Raw genomic sequence first — 21,931 nt, 5'->3', positions numbered from 1 at the left:
ACTACACCAAAATTAGGTGAACAAACCTGGTTGATAATGGCTTTAGAAAAGTAAATGCAGCATCTAAATTTGACAGCTATGTGGCTGAACTGATAGATACAGTGATTATTGTTGGCATGCAATGAAAAAATAGAATTACATTGTGTTTAATCAAAGGGACCTGGTCTGGGATAAGCATTGGATACCTCCTCTACATGAAAAACAGCCTTTAGAACAGAGGAAGTTCTGCATAATGTTATTTAGTCTGCACAAACCACTAACTGTATGTCAGAGCCCTGATGAAGTCACTGCTTAGAAACCATTAAGAGATAGTGTACAATTGATATGATATACTTTGCTTTAGTTGGGAGACATGTTTCTGGCAAGTAATCCAGTGATCAGGTCCAGCATCCATGCACAGAAATTACCAACAAGCTAAGGTACAACAGATAAACCCCCCAAAGCTTTCTGTCACCCTAAAAAGGTATCCTTTTAAAATGTGCTGTCAGATCAGTCTTTGTGGTCACTTATCCTGTGCTGTCTCTTATCTGTAACATGAGTCAGAAGAGCCCATTTGTCTGAAAAGGAAAATCTCCAAGGATCAGTTTGATATTATGTATCTTCTATCAAACTTTAATATGAGCCTGATGCTGACACTAGTGGTCAAGGGAAGAAGGGTGTTCTTTGCTTTGGTTAAACAGTTGTATTTCCAGCAGGAAAGTAGCACTCGCAGAATGAAAACCACTGTCAGTAGAAACGGATGCCTGAGCCTTAACACATCATCTGCAGGGGAAAACATTTTAATTTAGTCATGCAGTTCACCCCCACTGAAATCAAATGCCTTAAATCATGAAAGTAAGGGAAATCCCATGGAACCAGGGGCTGTAGCCTTAGGAGCTCATTGGAGGAGTGAGGAGTGGAAAGGTGTGAGTGCCATCCATTGCCTATCACAGAATAAATCAGAGCTGAAACCATTATTTTGTGCGGTTTGGAACAGACACGGGCCTCGAAGACAAGATTTGGACCAAAAGACAAGTCATTCCTTTATCTAGTTGTAATTAACTGCAGGTGGTTTCTGCTAACATAATGCAGATTTGAGTCTCATTCATCTTTTCTTGGAGACAGCATAGTTCTCAGATTTTGGGGAAAAGTCAGAAGAAAAATATTGTTTTCTTGTTATGGCAGATCACATCTTTCTATTTGAATTCTTGGCTGCTTTTTCTTTCTTTTGATAATGACAACACTGCATGCCCTTCTCTAACAGATAAGCTGAACATGACATGGGACAAGCCAAAACCGTTGAAGGCTTGGGCCAGCATTGTTAAAGCTGAGTCTTGTCTTTCAGAACAGCTATGAAGATAGATGTTTCTACTGCTACATACTTGTCTCTCTCCCTGCCAGTAAATCTGTAACACCAAATCCTCTTACTCAGTCTTACTCTGCATTTTGTAAGAGAAATTACTCAAAAATCTCTCCTCCTTCTTGCTTCTTTGCTGTGTCAGCTACAAAACTCTGTAGACCTGACACATCTATTTTTCCTCTCTCTCTGCTTTACACCAGCGTAAATCAAGAATAACTTGCTGGAGAAGCCAGGGTGATATAAGGCTGCTGGGACAAAGCTGGGCCTGTTGTTTCTATTCCATGCTGGCTTGAGAACGGACACCCAACACCATGCTGCCTGAATGCTGCTTGTAATCATATTCTTCTCTGGAAAATGAATCCTTAAGGGACCCCTGAGCTCTGGATATTTGGCCTCTTTATGGTCCCCTCAGTCTCCAGAGAGAGGAAGGGGCTCAAAGACCAATGGAGAAGATTGAGAGCTACAATTAATTGAAGCAGGATAAGATCTGCATGGACCTTATATGACTTGGGATGTGAGAGCTGCATGACATGGCTCTGCAGTAATGGCTGAGAGGAACTGGAGATAAGCTCCAAGAGGGAGTTTGTGCTTGTCTTGGAGGGTGAAAAATGTAAAATTATTCTCTCCTTGTGCTGCAGCTGAAGCTGCTTTGAGTGGTCTGGTACAATAATGTTCATTAACACAAAGCAAACAGCAGCAGGAGATGCTGGGAGCTCTCTGGATCCTTTTTGTATTGCCAACAGCCACTACTTGCATGTGTCCATTGCAACAGCAGAAAAGGTGAAACATGAAACTGCTCTCCCACCCTGGATTTTAAGGAAATATCGGGCTTTGGCAAGTTTGAACACCTGCAGCAGTTGGCTGACTTCCAGAACAAGTCCAAGGGCATTCAGCTTCACAGCAAGTCATTGTCTCATAGGGAAGAGGCATAAGAGAAGGGGAGAAATAGAGGAAAAGTGAGAGAAGATAATACAAGGACAAAATGTTCCAAAATCAAAATGCTGTGCAGGCTGTGGGTTGGGAAGAAGGAGGAAACAAATGGGACATGTATGACAATGTGTGTTCGAGGTGGCTACAGGTGTCTTGTTTGGTTTCAGTACTGGTCATCATCTTTGGGGAAAAATGGTGAGTGGGAAGATGTGCCAGTGTGTTAAGGCTGTTAGGATGGGATGGGAAGCCTTAGAGATGCAGGGTAGGTATATGGTTGAGGCAGATTATACTCTGTTTCCTTCACTTCCCCCAAAGCCAGTAATAAGATGGAGAACTGAACATATGAGAATAAATGGCTGTCTTGGCTACTTGGGAGAAAGTCCAGAACAACCCTCCTAATATCATCAGGGTCAGATTTTGGACAGAGCTGTAGAAAGCATTAGACTGCTGCAGTATCCCTTATGGGTGGTTCATTTAATACCACACTGAGGTGTTCCCTGTTGCCTAATGTGGGTATGGACCCTCCTGTGACTGTGGTGTATAAACGGGGTTTCCAACTATTTAATTTCTCTTTTAAGTTCTTGTGTTGTTTTTGAGAATTAAGACCTGTTTTCATGCTTATATTAGTTTTTATAAATTTAAAATTGGTTTCCAAAGCATTTCAGTCCAAACCTTCCTGATTACTTTAATTTGTTGGGTTTGTCTGATTCAAGAATTTACATCCTTAAATCATTTAAATTCTCAAAAAAATGCATATGAAGGCACTAACTGAAAATTTTGAGTTTGTTTCAAGCCAATTTCATTTCAAACAGCTGAAGTTTCAGCAGTGGCTCTGAGATTTATCTTACTTAGTTTTTCTTTGGTTGGCTAAAGTCAAGAAACTGTGCTTATCTGGCGCATCAGCATGGAAACCAATAAGGAGTGTAAACTAGCACACAATCTAGTCCCTGAGGAATATTTTACTATATGGCATGGAGAGGAATCATATGTGCCTGCATCCATGCAAAATGCATTATAATTGCTTGATATAGATACATTTGTAGCTAACAGTTACAACAAATTAGATTCATAAGTTTCCTAGAACGTGTTAGAAAAAAAAAAACCTCAAAAAAAAAATAAGACTAAAAAGTAGACGAATATTGCAAAACATGGTTTTAACTCCCAGTACTTGAGGAAAATCTTTAACCTTTTTGGAGACTATAGTTACACATTTGCAGTGGACTTCACTTCTCATGAAGTGGAAGTTATTCAGACTTCCCAACTGCACTAATTCACACAAATCTGATTTGTGCTTGAAATTTGTAGTGTATTAATGGATTTTAAGTGGTTCCAGCAATTCCATTAAAAGCGGATGGAATAAGTGAACAGTTTGCCAAAGGTGGAGACGCCACAGTTATGAAACCAGGCAGTGGTTTATGTCAAACACAGTCATTTAAAAAATATAGTGGTGAATTAAAGTAAAAGTGACTTAAAGATTAGGTATTCTACAAAGTGTTGCTCTAAACGAAGACAGGAGTATGAGAAGTAACATCTGGATGAAATAAAGCCCCATCTGAGAGCTAAAGTAAAATAACATTGATTATTTGAACAATTTCGGTGTTAGAAAGTAGATCCTAACACCGAGAACAAGAGTCTCTGTGAGTTTTTGGAAGAGGGGCAAAAAGTTGACCATTGATACAAAATTTCCAGCAGCTTTGTCCATGTTAAATTAAGTAGGTTTTAGCATTTGCTTATGACATATCAATTGCCTGACCACCCTGCTTGCTTTGGGCATCTTAGGGGGATGTAAAGTCAACAGAAGGAGACATAAAGCCAACTCAAGAGAGAGCAAGGTGGCACAGCACTTAGTTGGAAATGTATTTTGAGATAATCCCGTCTTTGTAAGTCCTCTGCCTTCACCTGAGGCCACACGAGGTCTGAATATGTGTGTGTTTTTGCTTGTGAAAGAATGTACATAACAGCCAAGTCTAGATTTTCCTCTTGTTCAGTTTTATTACTGGAGTGGTTTCAGTCATCATGGAGGTCCCAAGTACAAAGAGACTTTTACTTCCATAAGAACCATTGCACTGAGTATAATAATTCTCTTCTTTTGGCTAGTTTCTTCCTCATTAACCTACCAAGGAATTATACACACCAGGGTTTATTTAGATGATCTTTCAAGTGTCCTTCCTGTTTATAGAGTGATTAGCCACATGCACCAAACAAAATATGAGGATAGAGATTGGAGGATACCATGCTAACAGGAAGCACCTTAATGTAAATAATGGTGATGCTCCATGCCATACAGTAACTACATTTTCCCCCAAGATGCGACCAGATTTGAAATACTTGTTTGGAAACAGAAGTTTCTCTTCTATTAGCAGGATTAAGCAAAATGAGAGATGGCCATGCTTATGTTTAGATAAAAAAATAAAAAGGTGAGTTTTGAACTGGAGCCTAGAGGTTTTGCTTTGGGTTGCTGACATGATCATATGTTTGGGAAAATTGAGCATTCCTTTGCCTGATGGACTGAGATAATTTCACCTTGCTATTACCCTAACTATTCTGTGATTCTATTTACCTTGACCATATGAATGAACTTTCAAGTATGCACTGGGCAGAATAATGCAAGTAAAAGAACAGGCTCCTGGGAATGCACTGTTGTACTTGCTCAGATGTTTATTTTTCCTAGGGTGCCTATTAATGGTGTGATTATATCTGTTGCTATTACTACATTTGTGCCATTATTTAAGGACACATATGAACACCAGAAGAGAGACATCACCAGCATAAGGTGTTGCCAGATTACTTCCTGAAAACAAGTGTCTTCATGTTCAAAAGTGCTTGTTAAATAAAAAAACAAAGACAAATTTATTTTTATTGGGATTTTTTTTTTCAATCTGGCCCTAGATGCTGATTTTAAAATTAAGCTGAGAGTTTCTGGAAAACCTTGACATTTTACGGTGCTGCCCAGTGATCAGGGATGAAAGGTTTGTTGCTGTATCCAAAATGGACTGTGCTGGTCCCTCAGTAAAGGTAACACTTGTCTGTGACATCCCGTGGGACCAGGCCTACATACGGTGCACTGATCTCACTGAAAAACAGACAACAGAGATCATCTAGAAGCTCGTTGGTGGATAGAGCTAAACACTGCAGGTCAAATGAATATCAGTTGCAAGTTGTGCAAAGACTGTGGTGGTCTTACGATGAACTGGGATGGAGGCACTCAAATGTTAGGTCAGTTCAGGTCACCCTGTGGTTTCGATGTCCGTTTTTCACTCAATATAGGGTAGGGAACTCTAAATATCTGAGGCAGAGGATGAAGTTAACAGATGACCTGGACATCCTGATAGATTCTGCGCTGAACGCATTGTGCCAGTACAAACAAATAAGATTATTTAAGGAAAAAAAAAAAGAAAAGATCTTTTTGTAGTAATCACAAGCATAGTAACATCCACCTAAGCAAAATCTGTTAAATCTTTTTGCATTTAAGCTCTTGTCTCTGATTTACATATGAAATACATTTGGTATCATCTGTCTAATGCAATTAAGCAGTTTTCATCACTGAGTCTCTTGACATGTAAATGAACACAGAAACATTTTTCTTCCCCAAGAACAGCAGCTGGCACTACTTTCAAGAGAAACACCTAAATGAATTAGAAACCTGAAACCCACTCACTAGTAAGATGTGTAACCCACCTCTGGTAAGGGTGGCAATGAATTCCTGCATCTTGAGATCTCTGGGCTTTGCTGTCGTAACCCATAGGAAGGCTGCTTATCAAACTGGTTTGAATTAGTGAGTGTACCCAGATAATAACTCTTTCAGTGTGTGTGTTGCACAGTTAACTGTATGTGTGAGCTTTCGGATTGCCTCATTTAGATCGGCATTTTGGGACAAGAACTTTATTTCTTGTGCCTGATACAGAATTGAGTACTTAAGGCATTTAACCAACAGTGATAACGTTGCAATGGGGATTGTTTGTGATTTGAATGTTCTTGGGTGACTGAGTATTTCCACCAATACTGCAGCAGATTTTTCTCTTTTATGTATCATGGGACTAATGTAGTAACAAAGCGTAACTCCAGCCTATGCAAGATGAAAAGAACAATAATAGTAATTATTACATATCCATGAGTATTTCTATGCTGCATTTATTTGAAGAAAGACTTCTCTTATAACTATTTTATATGTAGAATACTATGGTATCTCATGGAAGTCTTCCTCTGGCCAGGAGTCCTGGAAAGAAAAGTTAACGTTTGTATAAAATCAAATTGATAAAGGAGTTTTTGTTTGTAAGACAAGATTGTGTCGCAAAGGAGGTTGTGGGTCAGAGCATTAAACATTCTCCCTTGATCCCAGGGATCTGGCTTCAGTACATGCTTGGATCTGAAGTCTCTGTTGATAGGTGAGTGCAGCTGCCTGCAAGGAGTCTCAACTGTGGAGTTTTATGGCCCGCATCTGGCTCACAGCTCATACCTTAAACATCCTTTAGGGAGCTGATAGTCTCATTTCTGTTCTTAACACACAAGAACAAAATTAAAATCTGAAATGCAAACTTTTTCCCCAAACCACGTGAATGTCAAGGAAATAACCTCTTCTGCAAAAACATCGGGAAAACACATCCAGAAAAGCAGCTATCACAAATGAAAGTAAAGCAGCTATTATAGCATCACTAGCAAACTCCTTTTTAAACTGGCTAGCAAGTGTGGAAAAATTGAAAATATTCTTTGAAATGCCTTCCAAGAGCAAAGGGTAGGATATTGCGCTGGGCAGGATATTCTAGCAGGTGGGTCCCACTGCTTTCTGCTCATGTGTTTTCCGTAAAAAGTCAAACCAAAGAACTACTTTCCATGTTTCTGTTTCTAAAAGTGAACTTTCAAAAGAAAACTCTGCAGTGGCTCTTCCATCACAAGTGGTCTAATGGCAGTGATGGGGACACACAGAGTGCGGAGCAGAAACACTGATGGTGCCCTTGGGAACAGGGTCCCCCGCTTACCAGCAGGCCCTATGATATGCATGAAGGGCTGGAGCTTGGGGACTTCAGCCACCAGTTCCTGTCTGTAGGGAGGCTATTTTACAGCCATTTCACATCCCTCCTAAGGCTTGTGAGCAATACAAAGAGAGATGATTTTCCCTGCCCCAGGGTGAGCTATAGCACTTACTTCCTTGCACAGGAGATGCCACTGGAAGAAGAACAAGCAAAACTGAGTGTGGATAGAGATGTTTGTGTCAGAAGCTACTGCAGCCTCTCCCAAAACCAGTTCCCACTCCATGAACCCTGCCTTATCCAGCTGTCAGTTGACCATGTCTCTGGCATAAGTGGCAGGATTATGATTGCTTTGTTGCCACAGGCAAAAACCTGCTCTACCTGGAGCTAGAACCAGTTTTGGGGCTGCCAGGGGCCAACTGACTATAAATGCATTTGAGGAGAAAACTGCAGCCTCTATCCCTACCCATAGGTCAGGACAAGTTTGATCCAGCTGTTCCATCAACATGGAAGAACAATGACAGTTTCATTGCACAACAAATGAGCTGCTGCCCAGTGACTCAAAAACCCCAGGTCTTTGTTGCAGCACTTTATGCTGACTGTGTTTCTGTGTTTTATGGTGCATACATAGACTGCAGATCAAAGGCTATTTCTAGGTCATTTTACCTATAAGAGTATTGAGGTTTCCTGCTAAATCACTGAGGACAGTGAAAATTTGCAGTGTTTTCATTTAACTTGCACAGTCAGCACACAGTAAAATTAGAAGGTATGTCAACTTGGGTTTGAGTACCTCAAAGAAACTAAAATGCTTAAAACCCAAACAAAAGCCAACTTATAAATCTCTTGAAAAGTCCCAGAGACCTTCCAATCTGTCTGCTGACACCTCCTGCCCGTCTCTGACCCTCCTAAATCAAAGCATTTATCTAAAGTACAGAAGTTGACAGTTTGCATTTAGTAAGAATTGCTTGTCTTGTCAGCCTGCAGAATTCTTGTTCCCGCTGGCCATTTCCTTGATGATGTGTTACAGCAATGCAACAGCCAGCAGCTCTTACAGAAATAGATGTAAAAAGTGGCTTGATTAATTTTAAATATGCTCATTCTTGACGATGAAATTGGGTTGTATGAAAAAGAGGGGGTAGTTATAAGGAAACGGTGTGTGTTTCTACTAGCAGAAGTTCTGTTTCAGGGGAGTGATTACTGTTCCTGATAACACATCATGGTACAATAACCAAAAAGCCCACCACATTTTGCTTTCAGGTATTTTCAAGAGGGTTATGTTTAACAATAATTCTGACACAGTTTCAAATTCCTGGGCACAATTTTGCTCATCAATAAAGGTAAAGGTCTATTACACTGCAAGAATAGGGGGAAAAAAGCTTTGTGTAAACATGTGCTACTTTTGCATCTCTGAAGTTTTACAGACTTAGGCTTCAGTCCCATGCACCTCCACAGGGGTTTTTCTTTACCCACAGTGAAGCATTTGCCTACATTTTGTAGAATGTAGATTAGCATCAGGCTGTAGTTTTGAGAAACATATATTAGCTTGCATGTCATGCACCATGTCCTTTTAATAAGGTAAAGTTAGTATTTAGTGCTGAGTACTGTGCTAGCCATCACAAACCAGCATCCTGTTATGTTTTAACGATATTGAAATTAATTGGTTGTACTTAATTTTCCCCTTGTTTAGAAGAAAGGTCTTTTCTGATATACTGCAGAATACACATCAGATGGAGGCAGTTGTCATTAATACTAAACAATATTCATTTGTTTACAAGCATTTGCTCTTCCCTGGAATGGAAAGGAACTGTGCAGCCTTCCCGGTGATCACGGATGGCTGCATCATCTGAAGCAGCCTTTGAAATTTTAGGCAACTTCAGGGCTGTAGACCCTACTTGATAGTTTGGAGACGAAAGCCAAGTGTGTTGGGACCAGTTTAGGTATAAAGATCATCCAGGATATAAAGATCATCAGGCTGCTTGTAACAGCTTAAGATCACCAGGACAGTCCTGCTGCCTGTTTTTCCCCTGCTGAGCTGTTGTAGCATCTTCAGGGGTGGGAAGGGATAGGGGGGAGTGGGTGAGTGTGTCCAGGCCCAGTGATTAGGAAGGATGGGCAGGGTGGCTGAGGAGCAACAAACCCAGCTGAAGCCCCTCAGCCTCCCTCTCTTCTTAGCTACAGACCCACACTGATGCCTTTCTGGAAGGCTGAGGAGAGTGTAGGGAAGTGGGTATGTTGGAAGGGGGGGTGACATGGCTCGTGAAACATTAGCAAGGCGGTGTGGGTGGAAACATGGCACAGCAAGCCTGCGCAGACTAAAGTGATGACACCAGGTGGCTAAGGATATACAATATCTATAACGTACATCTTTTATACACACATACCGTTTGTGTATGGTCCTGGTGTGTGATTTCTGGGTTCACTTTTACCAACAGTATTCATTGACAGCTCTGGAAATGCCCACATGAACCTCAGTCTGTCAGAAGCAGCATTAAGGTGTGCTGACCTCTGTTTCTCAAGACTTCATGAGTATCTTCTGTCCAGCTCACAGGTGTTTTTTGACGTTATTTCCATCAAATGTAGATGGTAACGGACCTAATACTCTTTTATTGTCCTAGGCTGTCAGAATAGCTTTAAATATATGTACTGGGAACCTTGATCAGATATTTTTATTTAGAATAAATTCAATTCTAAATTTAGTCTTCTTGATTAGAAGCAGCATGTTTTCAGTGCATATTTTCTTTATTCTGTGGATGACACTCTCCAAATATTGCTTAAGAAACTACAAAAAGGCAAAATACAATATTTTAAATGTCTATCTTACTATTGTTATAAGGGCTGAAGTAATAAAGATGATTTTAAAACAATTGTTTCTGAAGTGGGGTTCAGGCCTGTAAAATGAGTTCAGATTAAGATGATGATGCTGGAGGTGCACGGAAAAGCTTTGAAGTAGGTATTTTACAGAAACATATGATTTAAAATTGAAATGAATACTGTATTGAAAATCTAAGTATGCAGACCATGACATAAGGCTTAGAAAAATGCACCTGAGGTTCTGTTGACAGGAGTGGAAGGCAGTTTACCTTGTGCTCCTCTCTCCAGGGGTGCTTGTGAGAGGCCCAGTTCATGAATCTCACTGTTGGACAGTGCTGAATCCTGTCCTATGTATGGTTGTAGTGAGAGGGATTATTTGGACAGCTTAAAAACTCGTGACCTTTTGTTTGCAAAAGGCATTTTTAAGTAGGGGCATTTTAGGCTGTACAAGTGATCTGTGCTTCAGTGTAGAAACGTATTTCTTTAGTTCATTTTTCTCTTAAAAAACCCCATTCCAAGACAGCAATCTCAACTTCTGGTCCTGGTTAAGAAGGCATCAGGCAAGGGAGTCAGGCTTTTACAGTCAAGTTTATGCAAACATGTGCACCCCCCACACCCAGGTTTGTTTTGTTATAAGGCAAGTGAGGGTCACCCAAAGCTATAGCAAGGGAAGTTGAGCCTTAGTCCTGGCACTGACTGCTGTACTCCATCTATTTATATTTAAAACAGAGTTGTGATTTAGGTGCCTGAGATGTTAGTTTATTAGCTGTAGTTGTGTAGTCAATGTAAGCTTGGGCTTTTGTGGTACTTGGTCTGCAATGTAGAGCAGACCAGTGGAGTGGTTTCCTTTGTGAGGAATCTGCCCTTGGACAGCAGCCTGAGTTGTGCAGATCCAGGTCAGAGCCCATCTGGGTTAGCAAGCGTCAGGCTTTAAAGTAATTAGAGAAGCCAAGTTGTGAGATACTGCATTTCATTTGGGAGTCCTAAACCCAGCATGGCCAGTGAAGCTGCAGGAGTCCAGGGCATGGTGTGAACCCCCTCCTTGGCCATACCCAGATCCCTTTCACAAAGGAGGGCTGTGATGTGGCTGAGAAGCCTGAAGCTACTCACTGCCCTCTCTGCTCGGCAGAGGTTTCCTGAGCATGGCTTCAGAACTGTTCTCTCGGGACTCAGTACACAAACCACACTGCGCAGCCTTACACCCTGGGCTCAGCCTCCAGAGGGGAAGTGTGGGGGTTTCCTCTGGTAACAGAGCTGTGTTAGCAGTCTCCATGCCAGGCTGCGGTGAGGAGGCAGTGTGTGAAAATGGCCAGTGCCAGCTGGCTCACATGCCCTCGGGACTGCTTCCTTTTTTATATATATAATTTATCACATGAAAAACTGTATTAGCATAGCTCAGAGTAGCCCTGAGCTCCCTGATTCATTTGAGTAACTTCTGGGAATCACAGACACCCTCAGGAGCGTCTAATGCAGGGAGGCAGCCACCAGCTCTCTTGTATCATCATTTCTACACTGTTTTTTCACTGGGAGATGCAGACAGCCATGCTTAATGAGGCAGTTCCCATTGCAAAAGCTACTCTGTCAGAAGACCAAATTTCTGCTTGCAGTTCACCCATGATGGCTCAACAGTCCACACACAGGGTGCAGGTTGGGCTGACTGTGGTTTTAGCTGTATCTCCAAATCTCCCTAATATGTTATTTTTACATATATGTGTGTGTAAATATGTATAATGTATGTATTATATACAATATCTATAACATATATATATACAATGTTTGGGTTTTTTTGCGTGTGTATATATTTAAAATGTTATTTCTACTGACAGTCTTACTGAAGAGTCAGTTATAGGCTTCCACAGTGTGTCATGACACAGAATACTGCTAACAAGGTGGTGGGCTGGCACTGATTTTGAGATTATTTTTTTAGTAATAGACACATTTTTGGTATTGACAGCATTAGGCTCTGCAGTGTCTACTAGGACCATGCTCTTCTGGTTACTTGCCTCATCATCAACCCTATCATTTCTCTTACACCTCTGCATTATGTTTTTATGCAGTACTCAACTCCAATTCAAAAGTTTTACAGGGCAGTGAACCTTCTATGTTTTCCACCTCTCTCTGTAACTCCAACTGCAGTGCACTTTATTTAATTCACTGAAACTGCTTCTCCGTTAATTGACCATTTATAATCCACTGGAACCATAACAATGACCTGTGCATTAAAATGAGAGTAATGGAGTATCCCCCGGACACAGAGCCAGCCCACCTTGAAAGCCTTGACATTACCACCATCCCACCGGATTAGAGGAGATGTGGTTTATATTAGTGACCTGAAGAAGGTTCATGCCCTCTGGGAGAAGGCTGTTCCCTGGAATGGCAGTGTGATTAATGGTTTATTTACAGCACTGACATCAAGGCTGTCAGGACTCTTCATCAGTCTTTGATGTAAAACACACTAAGAGGCCCTAGGTCATTCTTATCTGCTCAGAAAAATCAGAAATGAGGAGCTGTTCAGTGTGGCAACAATTCTGGTACTAGTATTTTCCATAATGGCAACAACAGAGGGAAATTACAAGGTCAGTTCTACTTCTCTGGCCTAACTGGTGAGATGCTATGACCACAGAGAGACTGGCAAGAGAGAGCTATTGACAGGTAATGTGGTGAGAACATACAGATGCCTACAACAAATCACAGGACCTTGTAAGGGGTGAGTGCTTCAGTTCTTCACCAATCACAAACCAGGATGGACTTTTCATGTCCTGGGTGGAGTTGAGCTTAGACAGATATCTTTAGTGATTACTGTGTAGTCTGAAGCACTGCTGTGTATAGACGCTTCCAACTTTTGATATTTAATACTTTAATACTACTTTAGAAAAGGTTTCCACTCCGAAACACTTCCTTTGTTTTCTTGCTGAGTTGGCTTAGCACAGTCTGATTTTCCTCAGCTCTGTGTGCTGGTAAATCCCACGCAGCCTGCTGCTCTCACGGGCAGCTGAGCAGTGAGATAATGTAGAGGCAGTGTCAGCCCTTTTCCTCAGCCCACTGGTGGGAATGGGCTTGCTGACACCCAGCACATTTGCAGGGGCAGTCACCTCCTTCTCTGCCTGGTCCAAATCCTGTGGTGCAGAACTCTTGCATGAGAGCATTTGAGTTGGGCACCTTACAGTTATTGTGCCTGTGGTGCTTCAGTTCTGCATTGCCTTCACAGGGGACTGGCTTAAACATGGCTGAGATGCCTGAGAAGTTCTCCTGGGCCCCGCTGAAATGATAACTGGATGAAAACCAGTTACTGAATCTGAGCCAGATAAGACTGAAAATAGTGCTGGGGTTGGGGGTGGGGAGAAAGCTATGTTGGAGTGCCTCAGCTTCCACAGAATTTCCCTCTGTTAAGAGGTCTGGCACTTGCACTATTGGCATGTTCCAACCTACTTGGCTTGGTGTGGGCTCCTTGCTATTTTGTGGTGCCTGAGCAACATGACCCCATGAGATAGCTCTTCTGCATGTGATAACCTGGCAGGCTGCTTGCTTTCTTACTGGGTTAAGATCTACACACAGCAATCTATGACTTACAGGAATATGCTTACGATATATGCCTCTGAGTCAAGCCATTGATCTGAACAGGGCCCTGGTTTGTTCAAAACCCTGTTAAAAAGGTTGCTTGGCAGAGCTGGCTTTCCAAAGCACATTTTGCTGGGCCCACTCTCTCCTTGGCTTCTTGTAGAGTACTGTATTGAAATTAGTGTATGTAGTGAGGACCACCCAAAACAAATGGTTTCCATTAGGACTAACGAGTCCTTAAGCACAAGAGCATAGCATGTATGTGCAATAAGACCCAGAGATTTCTCAACAGATATTACTTTTGGGAAGCCAAAAGCCCCAGGATGTAGTAGGAACAAACCACCCAAATAAAGCAATCAAGAAAAAAAATGCAGAAGCAAATTAAAGTTTGTGCACAACAAAACCAGAGCTAAACAAAGCTGCGCTTCTCTGTTCTAACTAATCCTCTAAAAGGTCTTCAGCCATTGCAGTAGATGGCTTCTAGCCCACATGTGAAGATCTTACTATTAGACAAATGATTGCAATTAGCATTCTAGCTGATTTTACTTCCTGAAAGCGCAAATTGCAAATGGTTCATGTAGTCATTATTTGACATTCCGTCTAAGTTTCTTAGGGGAATAATTCTCGGCTGTGGACCATTTGCAAGTATTTCATTCTCAGCATTTGACCTTTTTTGCTGTTTCTAACTTAAATAGATTTTTCTTTTTTTTTGTTTGGATGCCCCTTGATTAGTCAAAATCTTGTATGTCAAAGGTGATGTAAGAGCGTAAAACCTTAGGTGCCCAGCTCTGGTTAAGCAGGTAAATACTGGTGAGCAATACTCAGACACTTGCACTAGAATGCTAACAAGTATGCACACACATCAGTGCCAAAAAATCCAACCCTTTTGGTGCAGACATTTCACACAAACGCACAAAAGAAATCCCAAACTGTGTGAAAGTTTTGCAAGAAGATGCAACCTTGGTTTCTAGTTTTACCTAAAAGCTGTAGTATTTTCATGATGAGTATTTCTGTTCAATTAGTACAGTTTTCCTGTTTCTCTTCCCCTCCATTTCATGGAAGATTCGAGGTAATAGAATTTTATGTGGCTGGTGAGTCACAACCGACATCCATTATACTCAATGCACACTATACAATTTGGTATTTTCCAGCTCCCAGGGAAAGTTGCATCATTTTTTCATTTTCTAAAACTTTCCCAGGCCACTCCCTTTGTAAAGTCTGTTAAAGGGCTTCTAGCCATTTTGTGGTCAAGGCTCTGTCCCCTGTGCAGCGTGCTAGTCCCAGAATACCCTTTGGTAAATTCAGAACAAAGTTGGCCCTACCCTCAGAAGCCCCCACTCCCTTTCTTCTCTCCCTTTTCCATCTCCATATGGGAACTCAAAAGCCTAAATTATTAGATGTTGCAGAGTCTGTTGTCAGCGATGAATAGCTGCAGTATAGAAATCAGCAAGGGAAACCTGGATTGTCTGGCACCTATCTTGGGAAACACTCAGACTTGCAGCCTGGTCCTCTCCTACTGCTCTTGTCTCACTGTCACTGCCTAAACCTCATCCCTGGCCATGCACATCTCTTAGTTCCCTCCATGTCAGCCAGAGGCATCCCTCTGCTCCTTTGCTGCCTGCCAGCCTGCCTGCTGCTGGAGGGGACATCAGGAGCCAGAGCTACACAGGGCCTGTCGTCCATGGTGCTGCAGTCAAAATGTGCTGGGCGAGGAGCCAGTGTGGGTTAGAGAGCACTCAGGTACCAGCAAGGGAGCGCTGTCTTTGGGCACAGGGACGGACAATGTGGAGCTGCTCTGGGCTGTTGACAGTCAAATTCGTGCTAAAGAGCTCCACATTTTTGTTAGTCTTCTTCCTACCTGCAGTGACCCTGTGGAAAGCAGAGACTGTCCTCCCCTTACAGGAAGAGCACAGACTACTCCCAGGGAGAAGAGGTGATGTATTTACGTGTTTTAGGTGACCAGCAACACAAGGGTTAAAGTGCAGCTTTGCCACAAGCTCTGTTTTAGGTACAACTCAAATCAATAGCAGCTGAATCATATCTGCTTCCCAGATCCCTTCCTTGGGGGAAAAGCAGCACTGCCAGCATCCTGCATGACACACAGGAGGACCTACCAGTTTGCTGGTCCTGCTCACAGCCCTGCAGCCAGCTCCCCACCCACCCTGCCTACACAAGGAGGTGCAGAGATTTTATCCAGCAATCAGTGCAAGGCAGGAGCAAGGGACTGTAGGCCCTTTTACCCAGTGCCATATGTTAATGGGATGGGCCACAGCTTGTTTCTGAAGCCTAATTTCTGCAGCAGAAATTGCAGCTTGAGCGGGACACTTTGCCTGCACTCCCCCACAAGCAGCATGCCAAATTTCTATTCTGTCTACTGTATCCAGCATCTAATATTGATTCTTGAGTCTGACATAACCTGCATTGCATCGCACAGAGTTCTTGCTGCGGAATATATTGCAGGGTCTGACGGTCCTTACATTGTATGTAACAGTTCTTCAGGTGCCAGATCTTTCCAGTCTAACACACAGCAGATGTGCTTGCAGTCTTGGAGCTGTTTTGAGAAACAGCTACAGTCAATCTATTTTCAGATCTGGCTGGTTAACTAATGCGTCCTTGCTTAAGGGTGAATGTTTTCATAACTGCCCCCAGGAATATCTCATAATTTTTTCTGTCTATGAAGCATTCCATTAATGAAAATCTATCGCCAGATTAATGTTGATATGATCTGTTCTTTAGAAGTTTCTGTATCTGGCTGGAAAGTTAATGGTTAATGGTCAAGCCTTGACAAATGCACTGATTCATTTTTGCAAGAAGTTACTGCAACTTTTTAATTCTGTAGGCGTTCCAGTTATCAAATGCCTGTGGGTTTGGATGATGTGTCTGAAACACAGCTAAACTACAACCCAAGTGCCTATGTAACATTGGCAAACTGAAAAGCAAAGCTTTTCAGAGTACTCCGAAAGTACTCTGAAAGAGAGTACTCCAGGCACTATATCCTTAGGCTTCTCTTGAAAAGTGTAAGTGTGGAATGGGTATAACACTGCTTCATCACAGTTAAAGACAAAACTCCCATTGACTTAACTGGGAACAGCATCAAAGCCAAGCAATAACATCTGATGATGAAGCAAATGGGAACCTTCTTGCACAAGGAGAAACACGACATGACAGTGCAGTGCATTGCTGTGCATGAAGTTTTGTTTGACAAGAGCTGAGTGTGAGCTATCCAGTCTTGTTCCTTGCTCACAGAAAGAAGCAGAGTTGACACTGGAGTTTTTTACTATACTTTTGAGCTGTTTCTCTTCCTGTCAAAGCAGAAGCAAAAGTGTTAGCTAAACTAGTGTCTTTTTTTTACACACCAGGCTGCAGAAGTGGTTTCCTGCAAGGATGAGCTGTGCTGTATTCAGGATACAGGAATGAGGCTCTGGTATGAGATGATAATGTTTCTCCCTGTTGGCTTGCTGGGCCATTGTCCTTTCCAACCTAGTTAGTTTTATGATTCTATGTATGGGAAGCCCAAGTCCACAAAGACAGTCCCTAAAGACACTGCTCAACTACTCTCTCAACCTGGAAGTACTCAAGTGCCATAAGCCTCCCCTCTTCTCTGGGCTCTTCAAGCACTTAGGGCTCCTGTGTTTTCCCAGTAGTGCCTGGCTCACTGCTTCAGGGCTTTGGCTAGGCTCAGATCCATGACTAGATGCTTCTCTGCTGAAGCCCCCTGGGGTACCAGGCATGCTGAGGCTCTCAGCATGCATTGCTTGCCATGGGTACAACAGCCCCTTGTAAAGCAGGGGAGGATGCTTCTGTCTTCTAAAGGATGGTTAGAGATGGAGAAGTAAGTGGCCTGCCTCTTTCCATTCCTGTTCTTCCCTTGAGCTAGGATACATGGATCTAGCTGTCTCCTCAGTTTGAAGGCACTCAAACTTTGCTGGCCAAGAAGAGCCCTGCCCCAGCCTGTAAGCTGCTGTACTGGGAAACACTGCCCTACTCCCAGCTTGCTCTGCAGTATGTACCCACCTTGTCACACCAATGGCTGAGTACCAACGAGAGCGTGGTTCTGACCAGACCATGTGCATGGAAGGATGTTTGCAGTGATGTAGCTGGCATGTTCTGGACAGCATGGGGGCACAGCCTGATGAGAAATCAGCCTCATCCTGATCCTTGCTCAGGAGGCACAGGACTAGGAGTCACAAGCACCCGACAGCTGCCTTCAGGGTACTGCATTCACAGTCTTGCCCTCTGTCCTCTTACGCTTTTGTACTTGTCTATTTGTGTCACAGGATTTAGTTTCAAGTCAATTTTACTAGTGTAAATTCTGATATTACTCAAGGGAGCTGGGCTTTACTGGCAACGGGTGAAGTGTAAAGTACAGCTGAAGGAACAACATCTCAGCATAACACATTAGCAAGCACTGAGTCAGCACAGGCACAACACTGTAATCAAGAACATTGCCTGTTTACTTCAGCATGATTAATATCAATCATCTGCTCTTCGTTAAATGGTTAGATCCTTGATAATAGGAAATTTCCTGGAGTTATATTTGGAAATCCCATCTTTCTCAAGGATTTACCTGCTGGCTCTTCACCTCGTTTGGCAACAGCAGTGGTGCTGGCACTGGGCTGGCCAGCACCAAAGCGGATCCAGCTGGAGGTGCTGGATGCTCAGGAAATCCCAGAGACAAATCAGAGCTGAAAATTAATTGCTTTTTAATATAGCTCAAATCTACAGGCCATGTGTCAGATAAAATAATGCCTGAGATATTAACGTTGTTCCCAGCTATGCTAAACTTTAATCTGCATAAGGCTAAGAGGTTCCTTTTAGACCTTGGTCTTTGACATGGAAACAATTACTACTTGAATGTGGTCTCTTTTTCACTGTCATCCTGAATTTGCCTTGCCTCTTAGCAAACTAATGCATGTCGAAAAGATTAATGGATTAAACATGGCCAGGGATAAGCCTATTACACTAAAGCCCTTTAAAATCAATCCATAGCTTGTAAAGGAAGAGATCACCTGAAATACAAGCCTTGGGGAATATCTACAGGGTGCTGTGACCATCCCTATGCCATGGCTGTTGTTGTAGGCACAACCAGACTGAGCATGCCAGCTCTGAGTGCCTCAGACCATAGCCAAAGCTGGATACTGGGACTAGTGGAGCTTCTTGCTACCTCACTGCCACCCAAGCCCTACCCAGTATAGCCAGTTTTAGTATTGGGAAAGATGACTTTATTGAACTGTTTCCCTTGACTTCCCAGAGGTTTCTTTTGCAATTTTTGGTCTGAGCTCAGACCCCAAAGCAACTGGCCCAGCAGATCTTGCCAGTGGCATCTTCCACTCTGACTGCCCATGGAGCTTCACACTTCCCTGCAGCTCCACAATGTCTCTTTTAGCATTTTCTCAAGAGGTTTTGAAGAATGTTTCACAAACAACTGGCCTAACATGCTGAAAAAAATATCCATCTTGTTTATCCATGCTCCAAATTATTTACCACAACTGGTCTTCCAGTAGAGTTTACACAACGCTTGAACAGTTTATTCCATAACTTACAAGTTATCTTTAGGTATTCTTAAACATTCTGTAAAGTTTGCTTTAATGGATTATTATTTCATATATAAAAAGGTACATAGAGGGATGAGAAAGTGTGACCCTCAAAATCAGGGCCCTTGGTAAAGAGAAGGAATCTACTGTTTTGCTTCCAGAGCTGGTACTACCTTTCTGCTCCAAAACACACACTGTGCGTTAGAGCACGAGCACGTGGGGTTTGCATCCACTGGAAGTGTCACAAACTGGGGTCAATAGAGATCTGGTTCCTTTGAAGTCAACTTTGCATGTGTTTGAGCTTAAGCCAAACGGATTGCCACGCAGTAGGCAGACAAGCCTTATGAAGAGCCTTATGTCCTTCTCCACAGTTCATCAAATCAGCAGCAGTTAACCCAGTACATCAAGATTTTCTCAAGTCAATCCCTTAATTTAATCTCAAACCTGCAAGAGCTGACCATATCTAAGAATGCAAGTATCTAAGAGAGTTCATCTTACATGTGGGGAATATAATATTGGATCCAGCTGGAGGCAGCATGAGCAAACACCACACAGCTCCCAGAACACAGTGTTCAGCCCACTTCTAAATTACCTGGTTGTGTTGCACTTATCTGGCTTCAGCTGACTGCAAATTCTAGTCGTTGATCTGCTGTAACGTGAAGGCTTTATACTGACTCTAAGTCTTTTGATATTGGAAAAGGAGATGAACAGATTAGCTGCAAATAAGATACAGAACAAGATAAACTCTTTCAGGAAAATCACTTCCATGTCAAAGAAAAATTAAAAGCCCAACAAGCAGGCCAAGCAAAATGAAGTGAGAATCGCTGATCCTAGCATTAAAAAAGAAGCCTTTGGTAAAGTACAGAGGGTCTTGCAACCTTGAGTCAACCAATAGTTGACTAAAATGACAAGTGATTTTGACCATCTCTGATGAGCTGTTTTCATACGTAGGGAAGCTTGAGTTTTAGAGGTGCTTTCCCATCCTTTTCAGAAAAATTATCTCTTGAACGTATCAGGTGATAAAATTGTCACATTGACAAAAACGAAAGTTTTTGGTGTAGAATCTGTAACTATTTAAATAAATAATATTACAATTAATTTTTTTTTTAATAAAAACAACCTTACAACAAACCTTGCTCTTTTAGATAGTGTTTACTCTACACAGATTTGACTGACGTATTAGAATTTGATTGATGGTCCAGAAATGCTCACCATATGTCCCTTCTCTGTATTCCAGGAGACTGGATAAATATACAATGCTTTCTTGAAATGAAAGAAGATTTTATGTGAGTCATGTAAATAAAATATGGTACTTTGTGAATAAAAGAGATTTTATCCCCGTAGATATTCTCATCTTTAAAAGCACGATATCTTTCCATTTAAGTAGAGACATATAGGACAATTTGTTCAATTTCAGCCACATTTGTCTTTAGATTCTTATGAAAAAATGGCTTTTTCCTTGCCTGAGAATGTTTTTGTCTTCCTTTTTCTTACTTTAGTTCAGAATGAGCTTCATGATGTAAATTGTATTAACAATTTGAAGTCACTGTAAAGAACAACAACAAAAGTGTTTTGTCTTACTGCAGTAGCAGTGTGAGAGTTTAGATACTGTCAGGAGTACACAGGGACTCTGAAGGGTGTAAGGTCATTAGTTAGGTTTTTTTAAATCCATTCTCTCTTCATTTCAAATGACCACTGGAATGTCATGAGCATTTGTAAATCACTGCTTTTGCCTTCAAGGTATGTTGAATCTTTGTTGTGGAGAATGACCATAATGCTTTAAAATCTAACTGACCATCAACATTTCCAGATGTGCAAAGAGGACTTGATTTCTTTCTCAAAGCTGCTTTTCAACACGCAGCCAAGCCAGCAATGCAGTTCAGAACATATGGAAAAGGCACCAAGCGTCTGACCTTCTGCTGGAAGAGATCTTTACTTGAGATTTGTCCAGTGTGTATCTTACATAGAAACTAGTGCTAAGTATACAAAGCAAAACCACATTTTTGGCTTTAGTGAAACAAATTGCAGCCCCTGACACTCCAAAAGAATGCAGGCTACAGAAAAAGGAAGAAAAAAGATTTAACACATCCAAAGTAAAAGAAATCCAACATGCTTAAATCCAAACCCTCCCAAATACCGTATTTAAGTGAAAATATCATGGGAATAATTTCCTTTGATAGACATAGTATTTCTGCCCAAAAGATCCCGTGCACCTCTCTTTCTGCATGTACTCTACATCTGCAGTAATATTGATTTTCATGATTTTTAGTTATTGTTGATTCTTTAATAGAAAACTGAAGTGAATAATACTATTTATTTTTGAGAAGAGAAATTGCTCATACGAATTAAATAATTCATGTAAATTGGTGCAGATTATATGCGTGTATTCTATTACACATGTAATACAACTGCTAATATCATACTTCCTTCTTCAAAAAAAGAGTCTTTTGTTCTTTGTCTCTTTTCTTCTCTCTCTATAAGAAAGCAATGTACCTTTAATGGAGGAAAATTCCCAAAGTAACAAGCAAACACAAACCTAAAGCTTGATTTAATGTTGTAATGCTATGGCAGTAAATGAGGATTCAGGAAATGTCCTATTCCAAATGTATAGCTAATAACAGATACTTAAGGCACTGTTATAAAATATAAACTATTCACCAATTCTTTGCTGGGCTGTACTCCAGGGAAACTGTATTCTGCGCTGCAGAATTCTAGGGCTGACAGAAACGTAAATAGTATAGATGTCTATATTGGAAGAAGATTTTGCTTTTCCACATTGAAACTATCTCAGA

At 41.6% G+C, this 21,931-nt stretch overlaps 1 long non-coding RNA gene across 1 annotated transcript; it reads left to right on the top strand.

Annotated features, from left to right (window-relative positions):
- Positions 1-9,669: 9,669 nt before the first annotated feature.
- LOC133275245 (uncharacterized) lies at positions 9,670-21,502 on the top strand. The gene is made up of 2 exons (XR_009745449.1): positions 9,670-9,784; positions 18,859-21,502. It is a non-coding gene; the product is annotated as an uncharacterized LOC133275245 (long non-coding RNA).
- The last annotated feature ends 429 nt before the right edge of the window (positions 21,503-21,931 follow it).

Source organism: Pezoporus flaviventris, unplaced genomic scaffold (assembly GCF_033815535.1).
Source record: "Pezoporus flaviventris isolate CSIRO_AGI_PZ_B2104156 unplaced genomic scaffold, CSIRO_AGI_Pfla_v1 ptg000002l, whole genome shotgun sequence".
In the NCBI taxonomy this organism is placed as follows: Eukaryota; Metazoa; Chordata; class Aves; order Psittaciformes; family Psittacidae; genus Pezoporus; species Pezoporus flaviventris.
This window is presented reverse-complemented; position numbering and strand designations above follow the sequence as displayed.